At 41.8% G+C, this 14356-nt stretch overlaps 1 protein-coding gene and 1 long non-coding RNA gene across 2 annotated transcripts in view; both read right to left on the bottom strand.

Annotated features, from left to right (window-relative positions):
* The window catches only part of LOC132911344 (uncharacterized), a 129846-nt gene that overhangs the window by 110654 nt on the left and 4836 nt on the right, over positions 1-14356 (bottom strand). The window lies entirely within an intron of this gene.
* Positions 1785-13843, bottom strand: LOC132911350 (uncharacterized). The gene is made up of 2 exons (XR_009658979.1): positions 13326-13843; positions 1785-1931 (listed from the first exon to the last, which is right to left on the bottom strand). It is a non-coding gene; the product is annotated as an uncharacterized LOC132911350 (long non-coding RNA).

Here is a 14356-nt window from a genome sequence, read left to right as displayed (position 1 = left end):
GTTGCCGATCTAACCTATACTTACCGTCACTGAGATAATCTAGCGCTGGTCTAACCCACTGTAATCCGAGCGCCGGCAAAGTCGTGTCGAGGGCTCCTCGATCTTCTCTTCCTATTCCATCTCGCTAAGTGTGCGTCTAGCACGTGTATTGAAAAAAATTACGCCAACTAGAATTTTCATATCGGCAACTGATTCGCCCGAATTCAATCGGTACTCGTCAAGATTGCCAAACTCCTTGAAGTTTAAGTTTTGTCTTTTGACTAATACTGTTAATCGCATTTTCTGACGTAGACTTTCTCGATAACTTTCTTCGGGTATGATGCAGTTCATCAATCATTTGGTCGTGTTTAATGGGCCAGTCTCAAGAGTATTTGAAGTTTGTATATTAGGGACACCCTGTAGAGAACTGGCAGTGACCTGCACGGGGTCCGTAGGCCGTGGGTGGTGTGGTATCTTATGGGTGAGGACGGCTCGGCCAATGGGAATCAAACGTGGGTGGTTGTAGTAGTCTGAGTTTTCTCAACGGCCTTACCTTTGCGTGGGTGTAGGTTGCACGGCTTGCAGGATGCACCATCTTTCAAAATGGTGGCCATGCCCCCCGTGTCTCGCGGTTCGGTATGGCCGTCGTTCCTCAAATTCGCGACAGTGTAAAATACGAAAGTAATCGATAAATTATTTCCACGCGTAATGTAACACGTTGCGTTCGTGGGAGAAAATTGGTTTCCAAGAAGCAATATGGAATCAAGCCACTATATATGTGGTCTCAACCGACGATTTGCCAACGAGACCTGTTTACGATGCGAAAATGGGAAAATATATTCTCCGACTGCGAATGCAGCCGAACGAGCAATATTCCATTCCGGGAAACACAACGGCGTTATTACCAAGCTATCGATTATTGATTTTTCTGGCGTGAAGCGAAAATTACAATGAATATGGAGGCAACAATGGAGTCGGTACATGAAGACATCAGTCACGAGCACTCAGCACTCGCGTGCGATCATATTGTTTCACGCCATACACCTATATACATTGTAAAACGCGTGGTACTTACAAAATAAAATTCACCCTTCTAGGCACAAATTGACGTTCAGCAAGTTAAATCGTAAACATCCACGTTACAATATGACCAGTTCATGTTAATTGTAAAATTGAACTACGTGAATAATAATTTATACATATATGTACTCGCTTTCGTGGATATCAGCCTTTATCACGTAATTTGTTTACTTTACTATCACAAGCCTGACAATCGTCGTGATCAGATTGCCGGTGAGTATGCGTCTCTCATATATCTTACGCGCTATTCGCACACGATCAATTAATTCGATCGGTTGGGAAACCAAATAAATCATCGATCGCCGACGAATAGAAAATTTGGATGAATAACTAGAAATAGGTAATTAAATGTGATCATCCTGAATCGACATTGCTGGGTGGCCACCCCGTAGCGAAATATTTCAACCAGGCTGAAACTGGTTTCCAGGAATTTTTTCCAATTTTAATTGTACCTTATACGTATCACAGGTAGGCACAGAATCAGGGTTCGTTATAGATAGACTCCCTATCTAGTGCGATCATGATGTAATAGGTTCGCGGTGCAGTGTGTAATGGGCGTGCCAAGATTAAACTAGATTGCCGTTATTCAGCGTTCGCGACCAAATTTTTTGTCCAATATTTTTCACATTTTCTGTGCCTTTTCCGTTATTCAAATATGTGACTAGAAGAACCTGAAAAGGCAACCTCGGAAAAATCTTCCAGTCGATAATGATAAATATCGTAGGTACGAGAAAAAGGCAGAGACATACACGTTTATTATTAGATAAATTCAAAAACATCAAATTAATACGGCTATCATTTCCTCTTGGTTCGTCGTCAGATCTTGGAGAACGCCATCAAAAACGCGTCATGAGCTCACGAATGACGAACACCTGAAACAGAAGGAACAATATCAGGCAAGTTCTAACGGTGATCTTATGAAACTGAGTGACCGTAGGCGCGCGTGCACGCGATTTTCATGCGCGCACGAAAAGGAAAAAATGCTACTTCTAATTTTCAATTCTATATTTTACCGCAGACTATCAAGCCAGCGGCGAATTGTAATTTATCTAATCTCGATCTACACTGACACACGCTCGCTACGGTACACGTATCCGCAAGTTTATTCATACACCATCTTTGTATATCATAGCACGCCGACAGAACCGTCGGTGGAAATCTGAAAGTTCGCGATACCACCACATCAAAAGGAGTATTAGAATCGGTAGACGTAGAATGGTCGTGACTAGCAGCGCTATCGATGAAACGTCCTGTAGAAGGTTGCCAACACTTCGACGTTCCCAGGCAAGGTCTTCGCCATGACGGTTCCTTGGAAACAATTACGCCTCCTGGCTTATAATAATGAACCGTTCTTCTGGAATCCTAGATATATTTATATACGTATAATGCACACACACACAGGGACGAGCTTTTCTCGAGAATATGTGCAGCAAGTGCGTGCTACGAGGATGAATAGGCTCGTAAATCTATTGGCAAAACGCATCTCTCGTTTTCGCATCCTGATTTTTTTCATATCTTTTTGGTACCCCAAGGCCCACTAGTTTCGAGATTTATCGCCTAACGTCAAAACAAAAAAGGAATTCGATCTAGAATGGACTTGAATGAAATTTTAGGGCTTCGGACTTTCTGCATATATCTTTGAAAGCCTGGTGTTATTTCTTTATATTATCAACTTGTCTTCTAATCCGCACTAACTGGCTTTTTCAAAACAATCAATGCTATCGTAGGTATATCACGTTACGATAAGAGGAATCGTCGCTTTTTAAAAATGATGAAATTAATAGCTGTAGGTGAAACACATGATAAGATACATTTCCTGTGTTTTATAGAAAAGCAATTAGAAAATTCAATATATCGTTAACTTTTCATTTGATTTTGGGACTGAATATGTGTTTTTATTACTTTCTTAAACATTTCGAAAATATTAATAGTATCGCTCGTGTACACTAAAATTAATTAAGTTAAACTGACATAACCAGAGTAAGATTACTGCCTTTTATGAAACAACGTGAATTTATTATTTATTTCTAGAAGACTTGTATCTTTGAATTTATCAAGTTTCCCCTTTTATAATTATTTCATATCAAAACATTTTTTCAACTACCAAGTAACATAATGTTAGAAACTAAAAAAAAAATGATGGACCTTATCATATTTTTCCCGTGTGCTTTTCAATCGCTAGGGTTCTACAGTTCTGAAACAGAACTTTACCAACCGCAGTCTGTCGCTCAAACGCAAAATCTCATTATACAAATGAATCACGGAAAATATCGACCGTCATTTCTCGTCAACAACCCGGAACAATCAGCTTTTTAAAAAGAAGCATGCGATCGATGATAGCGGACTAAACCCAACCTAATGCCAACTCTTAGCATTTCTCACACAACATACAATTTTTATTTTTGTATTCTAACTATAACTCGAGAAAGATGAAAATTATCTCGTACTATATCATATAAAATAATCTGTTTCTCTTGTTCTATACTCCCACGCTATCTTGAATACCTACAAAGATAGCGAAACGGTTGAAGAAATCCATACACCACGCGGGTCGAACTTTTCTTACGCAGGATCTGTAATAACCCAATAAATCAGAGTAGTCTGCCGGTGCAATTACGTCCCATGGTTGGAACTCGCAGAACCCAACCCTTCTCGTAAATATTGCCCTCCACAACGGAGCAGTATCTTTTCTGGCCTGCTTTTTCTTTTCTCTTGGATCTTTTTTCTCGCTGCTCTCACGACCCCGGCGCAACCAGAGGAACTTCACGTACCCCGTTCACCAGGGTTGTCGATGATGTCTGTCTTCCTCCCCTCCCAAGCCTCCCTTCCCTCCTTAACCTCTTCGAATCCCCATGTTTCCTTCATTTCGGCGCGGTCTTTTTTTCGCCGTCCAAAGAGCCGAGGCGCATAGTGCAACCATGGGAACCAGCGAGTAGAGAGTTAGACTTTGGGGGGTTTAATTGCCACCGAGCGATCTGTTAATTCCTAAGTGTCAGCTTGAGAAAGCAGGCTGAGAAAGAAATACGAAGGCATGCAATAAAAGAGCGATTCCGTAGCCCCTGCCCCCTGCCCGACCACGAATGTACTCATGAAACGCGTCCGCGTATTCTGTTGCGCATGATGGATTACGAAAATGTCCAACGACGAGTAAGATACATCAGGCAACACCTCGTATCTAAGTGGAAAATGCAATAAATATCGCGCGTTATCTGGCCAACCTGTTACCACACGAGTAAATGAAGATCGACAACGTGGCGCTCGCATGTCTATAACTGATGGTATAACGTCGGTTAAGTGACCAAAATTACAGAGTCATTACACTGCATTGTGACATTTATTACCTTCGGATAATACCGTGTCATTTAACTGCCAATATTACCGTGCATCTTCTTTAGCGTCTCGCTACGTTAACTAACGATTTATCGTGTACCAATATTGGCCGCCGCCTAACGAGAGAAAGACACGCCGATTTGATACGCGTTGCGCATTTTCATCATTCGCACGATGACTTTGTGCTAGGTAAGTAAGCGTATCATCGTTGGTTGGTTAAGTACACAAAGGATAAAGATTATATTCAAACGTGTTCGAAACGTGTATTTTCCATCGAGACTCGCTAGCAGCAAGATTTTCGTAAACCTAAACGTTGCGCCGTCGAAACCGACAAACCAGATACAATCGAATGGTATCGCTAAAAGTACGCGCATCATCAATGCCGGTCAACCTAACCTCAAACCATACTGCGTACGCCTTCGCTTTTGCACGCGGCAAATAAAACGAGTGGCAGTCGACATCGAAATTATACGTATAGATGGCATTGATGTATAGCCGAGCGGGTTTTGATAGACCGGACGGCCCTCGCAGCCGAGTATAATCGCGCCGCAGCGCATCGTTTTCTCGCCGTGTCGGAGAGGTCCTCCATTTTGAGCCTGGACTCGGTAACCTCGGCGTCATGGTCATAAAAGTGGTTGATTATCAGCCATGCTATTCTATCAAGCTTTCATAGATGAATTTCATCCCTTCGTGCATCCTTAGTATCATCCCTTATAATTCCTTACTTCGTCCTTCATCGATGAAAGTATATAAATAAGATATACAGACACAATTAAAGATACATTTCTACAAAGTATTTGGTAACATGGAAAGGATCTAAATTTTCATTTTATAACAAACAAGGTGAATAACCGTTACGGTAATTATACTTGGACAAGCGTTTTACGCTTAATTTGTCTACGAAGTGGTTCCAATTAGTTAATAATTTGGTACTTCAATTATTGATATAGTAAAGGGGCTGAACGATACCCGAAAGTATTTCGTGTTGGCGTGCCTAATGTCAGGTAACATCGCAACGGGTAACTCCGTGGAGGAACTTCGGCCTCGGGATATAAATCTTCCGCCGACAGATGCGCCGCCCTCAACGTTCACCATCGACCAACCAACCGACCAGAATTTCCGAGGGTAACGCCCTGAAAAACCAGACTCGCCTTGGATGCCCATTGCATTTGCATGTCATTTCGTAAGCGATTACACCCATCTCAAATCCGCCGTAACACGTTCAAAGAACGCACAACCTGTACCGCATACAAAAATTTTGTGTCACCTATTTTTCCATATTCCATTAGATACTGTATAATTCCTTGATAAATATCGATCTCCATATTCTACAAAGTAAGTTTTCGATGAAATCGTAAAAATAGTATCTGTTCTCATCCTTTGAGATCGCGTGTTACCTAGACGTGTACGAACCCACAAGGGAAGAAAAGTTGAATGTATGTAGACAGTGGCGTGCGATTACGTGAGGATACTTTAGCGCATAACGCGAACAGACGTTGCCTGGATAATTTTTCTGTATCACGGAGTACACGTGCATCGCAGCAGCTCTGTTGTCACGAATGAGAAAGGAACGAAGCTTCAGCTCAACCGCAGGGAATTCACGAATCACGCGATCTAACTTCGTTCCGGGGTTAATCTCCTCTAACACTTGCGATAATTTCATTAGTCTCATTGGAGAAGACATACGGCGTGAATTTCGAAGAGATTTCACAAAGGAAGCACAGGATATTCTTCATTATGTTCACGCGGTATTATATTTTATCAAAGAAGAGTCAAATCCTCTTTTTTATAGTTCTTTACGAAACAAAACACGAAGAATCATGTCCACCTTAACGATTGTTATTCCATACAATCATTCCCTAATAGAAAATCTCTCTTCCTGCTCGATCCTTCAACCCTGTCAGTATACTTATAGCCAAGCCACGATTAATGAATATTCAAGAGGCGAACGAGCTCGATCTTTCTTTCTCGAGTAGGCCTTAACTTACGTGTACTGCCCGATTTTTCATTATACCATTCTGTCCGAGATAAAACACGGACGTACAGCTTCCTGGCGTCATAATTCTCTCTCCCCTCGTCGAGGCTATGCTACTTTTTCATCGATCCATGATTTATACACGCTATTACGTTTTCATACTCGTGCCTTTGTACTTCTTTGATATTTTACATTTCGGTGACCGTGTTCGATCGTTCGCTTTTTATTTTACTGCCGTGTTAAACAACAGAACTAAATAAAATAAATCAACGAGGACATTTTTAAATCGCCGAAGGTAAATCTTGGCGCATAGAGCGAGCTTCTGGGCGACAGGAACGAATTTTCTTCGGCTGATCACCATTTTATTTCTGCTGGTTTGTATGCAGTCGCGGAATTTTCGTGCGCCGGACGATCGTTCAGCGGCAGCTTAAGGTCCAGCGTCGGCTTGGAGGTCGTGCATCACCAGAGTCTGGCAGGATAATAGCTCCCTCCTTCGAGAAGTCTTATTGCCGGACCATGTGCCAAGTGATTGATAGGCACCGAACTATAGAGCCGGGCAACGTGATATTTCGAGACCTTACGCGCTCGGGAAACCAGTCGAGATGCATAGCATAGAAACGCGCGCGGCTTCGCGACTCCTTCTACATGCGGAAATTTGCGTGCGAAATCAAACACGTTCAAACTAACTCGGTACTTTCCTCAATTAGGAGCATGAAGTTCCGCTTTAAAGTATAATGGAAAAATTTGCATGTCGTTGCCTCATTCATAAATGTAAGCTGTCTATGGTGATGATTTTCTCAACCGAGTATGGAAACTAAGGAAGAGCAAGTAGTGATTTTCTTGCTAAGAGAAATTTGTCTTTTAGCAAGTAACATGGTAGGACGATTCTTTTGTTCTTAACAAGAAGCATAAGGTAGGGGGTGAGGGGAAGACACGAACGTGAGATATCAAAGTCAAGTGCAATTGCGGTAAAAGAACGTAATTCAACGCTTCTGAAAGAAAATATTCACTTTGAGAAGAAAGAATATGAGGTGGAAAGCATATAATATTAGGTGGATTGGTCAGCTGGTACCTTATTTCATTCTGTACGCCAGGTGGAGCCACGCAACAGACTGTGAATACCACAGACATTTCGCATATCATTATGAAAATTGTATTCGAAAGGTGTAACTTCAGAATGCAATGACGAATTATTATGCATATGCGAGAAACGTACCAATGGTAGCTAACACGTGATTCAAAGGACAAAAAGGGAGAAAAGTGAAATCAAAGAAAACTACCATCTATTCTTCACAACAAAAAAGTAAATTCTACGAATTATATATTTACAAAGTTTCAAAGATCTTAGTTTTTATTTTCTGATCTAAACTGATAAAATATCTGTACAGTGTTCAAATTTGAACTAAAATTTGCGTCAGCTAGTTATCACTGCTATTTCAAGCTGGCACGCGTATCGACCTGGGTGTAGGTGTAGTTTCTAAAGCTAGAAGCTATCGCCGGAAACCATTCTTCCACCAACCGCCCTCTCGGTACCCTTTCCGGTGCGGAGACTGTAAATCTTTTCCAGCACGCCAACCGACACGAGGTCCGCCCGAGTCCTCGAAACTGCCCTATTTTCATCGTTCTATCGTCCCTCGCCCTTTCTACTATCCAAGTGCTTTAGATCGTAACAACGATCAGTGAAAGGTTAGCAGATACCGCGAAGAACTACGCCCTTCGAACGAAACCAAGGTGTTCTTGTCAGTCTAGGGTAAACTATACCGTGGTTAGACCGTTTCGGTTGGGCAGTTATGAATATATTATTTGGTTTCGCTTTCGCTTCGATGGAACGGTTAATACTAGGTATCACGTACCGCGAAGGGTATTTCTAATTACACACAAGACCAAGACGGTGTGTCTTACACTCTAATCGCGAAAGTTCACTGAACACTGTTCACTTAATCTAACACCTACGATCCTAATTACAAGTATTTAATACACGGAAGAAGTATTCTTTTTAGCAATTTATCGCCAAACAAAAATATCCAAATTGTACAATAAGAAGAACGAATTCGTCCTTTCTATGATGAAAATTCGTTTCTAACAGTTTTCTCTTGACTCTCATTACCACTCAACTTCCTTCCACCGTGATTGCATCGGTGGTATCCGATCTGCGGTCACGGAAATAACCATGCATCAACCCTTCACGGCGAATTGGTCGCATGCCTTGCGGTCGTGCAGTTCGCGAGAAAGCATACAACCCAGAAAACCGAAACGTGCCGGATCGATTTGTGTCTGACGCCAGACGCCATATAATAGATCGGTTCGTATATACACACCGAAAGTCTCATTCCATCGAGTTCGCCCCCTACTACTCTTTGTCTCCTGTTTCTTTAGGGGTTTACGTGGACGTTTGGGTCGCGATGCCTCGCGGTGGCTCTCGCGCGCCTCTTGGCCCGGAGGGGCCCCGAAAACCTAACCTCAAAACGCACACGGATAATTGGGGATAATGTCGGGGTTGCCGGGGCCCCGTAATTGCACGAGGCCAGGCCCTTTCGAGACTTCCCTTCCTTCCCCATACCCGAATGCCCCCCTCAACAGTTCCTCGTTCTTCGCCACGCTGGGCCCTTGCGCTAGCTGTCTGTCCATCCGTCCGTTCTGCTACGTCCGTCTGTCGACCGCTTTCGCAGAACCCGATAGTACCTAATTCGTCGGTTTGTTTCGTGCTGCCGTGTTATTACGCGGTCCTGGCTCGTGTAGCTGGCTTATGCGATCCGCTCTCCATCCATGATCCACCGCGAAAAAGACAGCCGGCTGTGACCTCGAAAATGGACCTCTGAGACACTCACGGTTCGAGCATCGCGTTGACCTAACTGCCTCGAGCATCCTTATTCGTTCTAACGTGTTAAGTTTTACACCTTGGTATCTAGATACGATAGTTGCTTGGACAAGTGGTCCATAGGAATAATCTATGACGTGGTAAATCTTCCGCATCGAAGGACTGTTTTAGATAGAAGTGAGGATTGAATTGTTATAATATAGTTGTATCTCTGAATTAGGTTTTACGAAGAATTTGAATTTAATTCATGATACTTATGATTACTTTGGACATATCGCCAGGCGCGAAGGAGTTGTACTGCCTTGTTGAAGTAGAATGTTTCACGATTGAATAAAGTATGCCGAGGAATAAAAAGTTCCCGCGTGAGCAATTGTCGAATCGATAACATAATTATTACACCGAAGCATAGTATCTATTGTTTTGTCATGATTAGTGTATGGTGCCAAGATTACACTCAACAACCTCGAATTACGTTGTTCTCATCAGATCAAGTTTGATACAATTATCCAATCCGCGAACAAGACGAGGGTAAACATTATACCTCCTCTATTCTCACACAGAACTACCATCGACACGTCTACAATGTAATCTATTAGCGAGGAAAAACTTTAAACTTGCGCCACTTGCAGATTTGATTAGTCGTTTCAATTCCAGTATCCGTGGCGCAAGAGTAGAGAAAGCGTGAAATGTCAGACATTGGAAAGAGAAACGAAACCATTTGAACTTTGGAATTAAACAATTTTCAACATAGAATATAAATGTGGAGAAAATGACATTGCATCGGCATTTATCAAAAAGTGGAAGATATAGCATACCAGAAGCTATTGCCAGACTGATCTATGATATTACTTAATAGGTAAAGTTACAAACTAGCAGATGAACAATTAGCCGGAACTTCCGGTGGGCTTGGACAAACATGTGACAGAGATGGACGCTGCGGCTCGTAAAATTCTTTAGTAATTAAAGACTTGAAAGGGCGCAGAGCGTGTTTGGTTCACGTCGAACGACGGATCTCTGTCCTTAGGGAAAGAAATTGCTTGGGAGTAGCTACGCAACATCGTAAGATACAAAACAGTTTGATAAATCTGCATGTAGATGAGGCTTCTAGATTAAAAATTTTATGAAGTTAATAATTTATTCCAAGAATTCAACCCAGCAAATTGGTATCATAACTCTGAAAATTGTCTGTATTTCTTGATGCATTTAATAAACTGAATTTTTTGAGTTGCGAATCGTTCTTCTTATTGTTCCATTCGTGATGCGGTTATACCGATTATTCGATCGAAATTTTGATCGAGGAGGACAAAATCCTAGAAAGCTGAATGCGTCTTCCGTGAAGTGGGACACATCGGCACATTTAGGCTATCATTATCCACATCTGCCGCGGCTGTCCCACGAGATAGAACAGAGTCTGTAATTACCGACGTCTTAAACGATGTATGTTCTTCCATTCTTACATCTCGGTCTTTGTTTCCACAGCTTGAGGTCATCGTATCGTCATTAGTGCCTCTCTTACTGGTCTAATTCAAAGGTGCCCATTTGCACGAATGTTTCCTCAAGAATTACCAAATGTTCCTTCTGATTTCTTAGAAGTGGAACATCAAGATATCCTACTGGCTTTACTAAATGAATAATTTACTTCGTTCTTTCCTTCTATTCTTTCCACGCTAAATTCGTTGTAGAAATGAAAGAGAACTAACTTCACGCTAGCTTCTAGCCGTCGGATAAGTACAAGAACTGCGTTGGATTGCGAATATTTCGACACGACGCGACGATGTTGAAGGAGGTTCGAAGAAGAAGCTACCGACGCACACTAAACGATTTTTGGAAGAAGCGTCCTTGTGGGTGATGAAGGCCACATTTCTGAGACACAATGAAATCAAAAGGTGGAAGGATCGATTCGCCTGCGGGTATATCAAAAACCGTGGATGGGTTCTGGTACATCGATCGTGAACGGGAGTCCGTTCGATAACTAGGAGGATCTTATCTCGAGGGCTCCCAGTTTCGACGGTCCTCGTACCTCGAACTCTTAAAAGATGTACCCTCGAGGGGCGATCGTGCTTTGAGGGCGCCGCATCGCGCCAACCACGCCTTCTCCACCGTTATTTACCTCCGTCCTTTTCGCCCTTGCTGTTTTATTGCCTCTTTCTTCCCCTTTTTCAACGTTGGTCCAGCAAGCCCGGGAGCGATAGATATCGTCGGCATCAATAAGGATCCGACGGCTTTAACAATTCCACGATCCACACGAAGAACCGCAAGAAACAGAAAATCCGTTTCCACTTAGCAAATCTACAAGTTCTATACCAGGTAAAGCATTATTCTGCGATGCTAGTTGCAAGTTTACAATCGTAGATTGAAGAACATTCTTTCTAAAGAACATGAGAGAAAAGAATTTTGAAGAAACCTCGTTAAGGAATACTTGGATAAATGAATCTGTTTATTTAAATAATAATAGCTGCCAGCCCTAGGTACAAAATGTGTTCGAAACATGTTTCGTTGAGAAGACCAACGACAATTAGATAAATAAAGAAACAAGTGTTTTATGCACAAAGTGAGCAGCATTGTGTGCACGTGCAAGCATGTAGTTTTCAAGGAGTATAAATCTCCCATGACAGTGATGCCTGGCCAGCGGCATGTTGGAGGAGTAGAGGAATTTATCTGAAGGATAAAGCAAAACGAAGAACATTTTTTTGCGCAGTAGTTAATGGTTAGAATATAAATTGTGTATGTTAATATTTTACCGTCTTTCAATTAATGTATCTACATTAATTATTTTAAAATATTTATTAACAATATTGTTTCCATCCAAATTTCATTTTTCGCAACAAAAGTTACTATATCAAACTTAGACATCGAATCAAAGATCTGTCCATTCGTCTTTTCCCTAACGTGATTCATAACTTAAATATCTTGCGGCATTTTATCGTTTTTCTTATAAGAAAATCATCGTACTAATAGAAGAAAAATCCAACATCTTGATGAGATCATAGTTTTCAACGAATCTTCTACTTTAACACGAACTTCTGTTCACTTACAATATCACTATTCGGAATTCCTCGGGGGAAAGAATTGTGTGCACCAAAATGGCGGCCATTCACAATCACACTATGCATTTTAATACATGGTGTATCACTTATACGAGAAATTAGTGTCAAGATAGTGAAGATACACAATTTTTCGAAAACACTAGAAGCTACACTTTGACATATGCACTGTCATCGTTAACTGTCACTTTTATACATGAAAAATAAAAAATAGAAGGTATTGGCAACGTGGAGTTCGAGGAAACCTTAGTCAAGGTCACCAAAATGGCGGCGATATAAATGACTCTTGATAGATCGAAAGGGGGACACTGAGTTATTCGTTTCGGAACCAAAACAACGTGGATTTAGATGGAAATAAGGTGACAAAGGGAACAGAACCCGCTGATCCATAGTCCAGAACGGAGCACACAAGACAGGCAGGTGTAACGCGTAGCGGCAGTAGACACCAACTGATCTCACATAACAACGGCCGATAAAATTGTTGCGTTTCCACCAAAAATTATCCTCTTTTTTTCCCTCGCGGTATAAAAAGTACAAAATTGTGGTAATTTAGCCCCCACCGCCGTGGCGGCGATGCTCCACTCGCTGGCCACAGGGAGGAGAGAGGCAATGAGCGAACAAGAGCGCAAAAGACAGATAGAAGAAGTAACAAAGAAAGTGACGAAGATAGAAAATGTTAGAGACAGAAAGGGAAGAAGAGGGGCGGGAAAAGAGGAAAGTAAAACGGGGGCCTTTTGCCCGTGAATACGCCGCGCTAACAACACGGAACAATTATGGTTCAATATAACTGACGCTAATAACAATAGCTGAGGCGGCTTCACACGCTCAGCGTATCTTTTTCCCTCCTAAAAAAATATATTGTGAAACATATTTTAAAAACTTATACCGTAGCCAGCGTGTGCGACATATCATATATGAAATGTTACATGCAAACGTTTAATGTACGATACAGTTGCATCAAATGAAGCAATTCGCTGTACGTATGTAAGTCTGTAAAAGTAATCGTGGTTTATGCATCATGACATCGTTATCGCGTGCACGCTGAATCGTTATGGCTAAAAAAGCTGTCGGTTTATCAGAAAAAGTACAATATACTTACCAACATGAAACTTTCTGCGAACTGTTATCCATAGCCTGGCGTAGATTCGAAAACACAAAATCACTTTGACACACGTCGAAAGGAATCTTACAAATGATGTTCGATTTCGCTAGCACGGCAACTCTTGCCCTGTACTGCTGCTCGTGTGAACTCACCCAATGCTTAAGCCACCGAGAAGGGGCATACTATGAAATTAGTATAATCACGATCAAAATTACTCGCACCAGGCACTGCTGGAACCACCAACCGCCGGTCAAATAACCCGCTTCGCCATCGCCAATCAGCGATCGCGAGTTGGCGGCCATCTTGCGCGATACAGCATGCGCATCAGCAGCCACAAATTACCGCAAAAGTGGATAATCTTTGCTCACGTGGTGCGTACTATTCCAGCAAGATGTATGTGTCCTTTGCTCGATCGTTCCATTCCAAAAAGTGAAAACGATTTTGCTTGATAACGCTATCGAATTTTACATTGACTTTGACATTCTAGATAACACTATCTTTTATATATTGCACTCCTGATATATATATATACTCATATATATATATACACACTCCTATATATATATTTGCACATGAAATAGAAATAGACATGTCCAAGCCAAGATAAGATAACGGTCTTAATTCCGAATAAGGTACAAATGTCAGTTCTTTCCATTTAAATGGTAATCCGTTCTATTAAGTTTCCTTTGAATCTTCTGTACTTAGCATTGCATAGCACGGCTGCATTATTCTGTCGCATTCAGAGAACTCTTTCCTTTCCGTGTTCAGTGCACGAAAAAAAGAAACTGCACGCAAGCCGAGACCGCGAAACGTAATCGCGCTTCGGAGTCTCTCACGCAGGCTGGTACAAGGTTGTCGTCTTCCATTTATGGCGCAACCGTGCACCATGTAATTATAAGAACAAAATATTTAGACTGCACTAACACGCTGCTGTAAAAGCGATTCTTCATGCGCGCGGTAAAATAACGGCAGCATTCACATGAATCTGTTCCAAATTTCTAATTAGACTTCGTTGTTTATCTTCGTTA

Source organism: Bombus pascuorum, chromosome 10 (assembly GCF_905332965.1).
Source record: "Bombus pascuorum chromosome 10, iyBomPasc1.1, whole genome shotgun sequence".
In the NCBI taxonomy this organism is placed as follows: domain Eukaryota; kingdom Metazoa; phylum Arthropoda; class Insecta; order Hymenoptera; family Apidae; genus Bombus; species Bombus pascuorum.
This window is presented reverse-complemented; position numbering and strand designations above follow the sequence as displayed.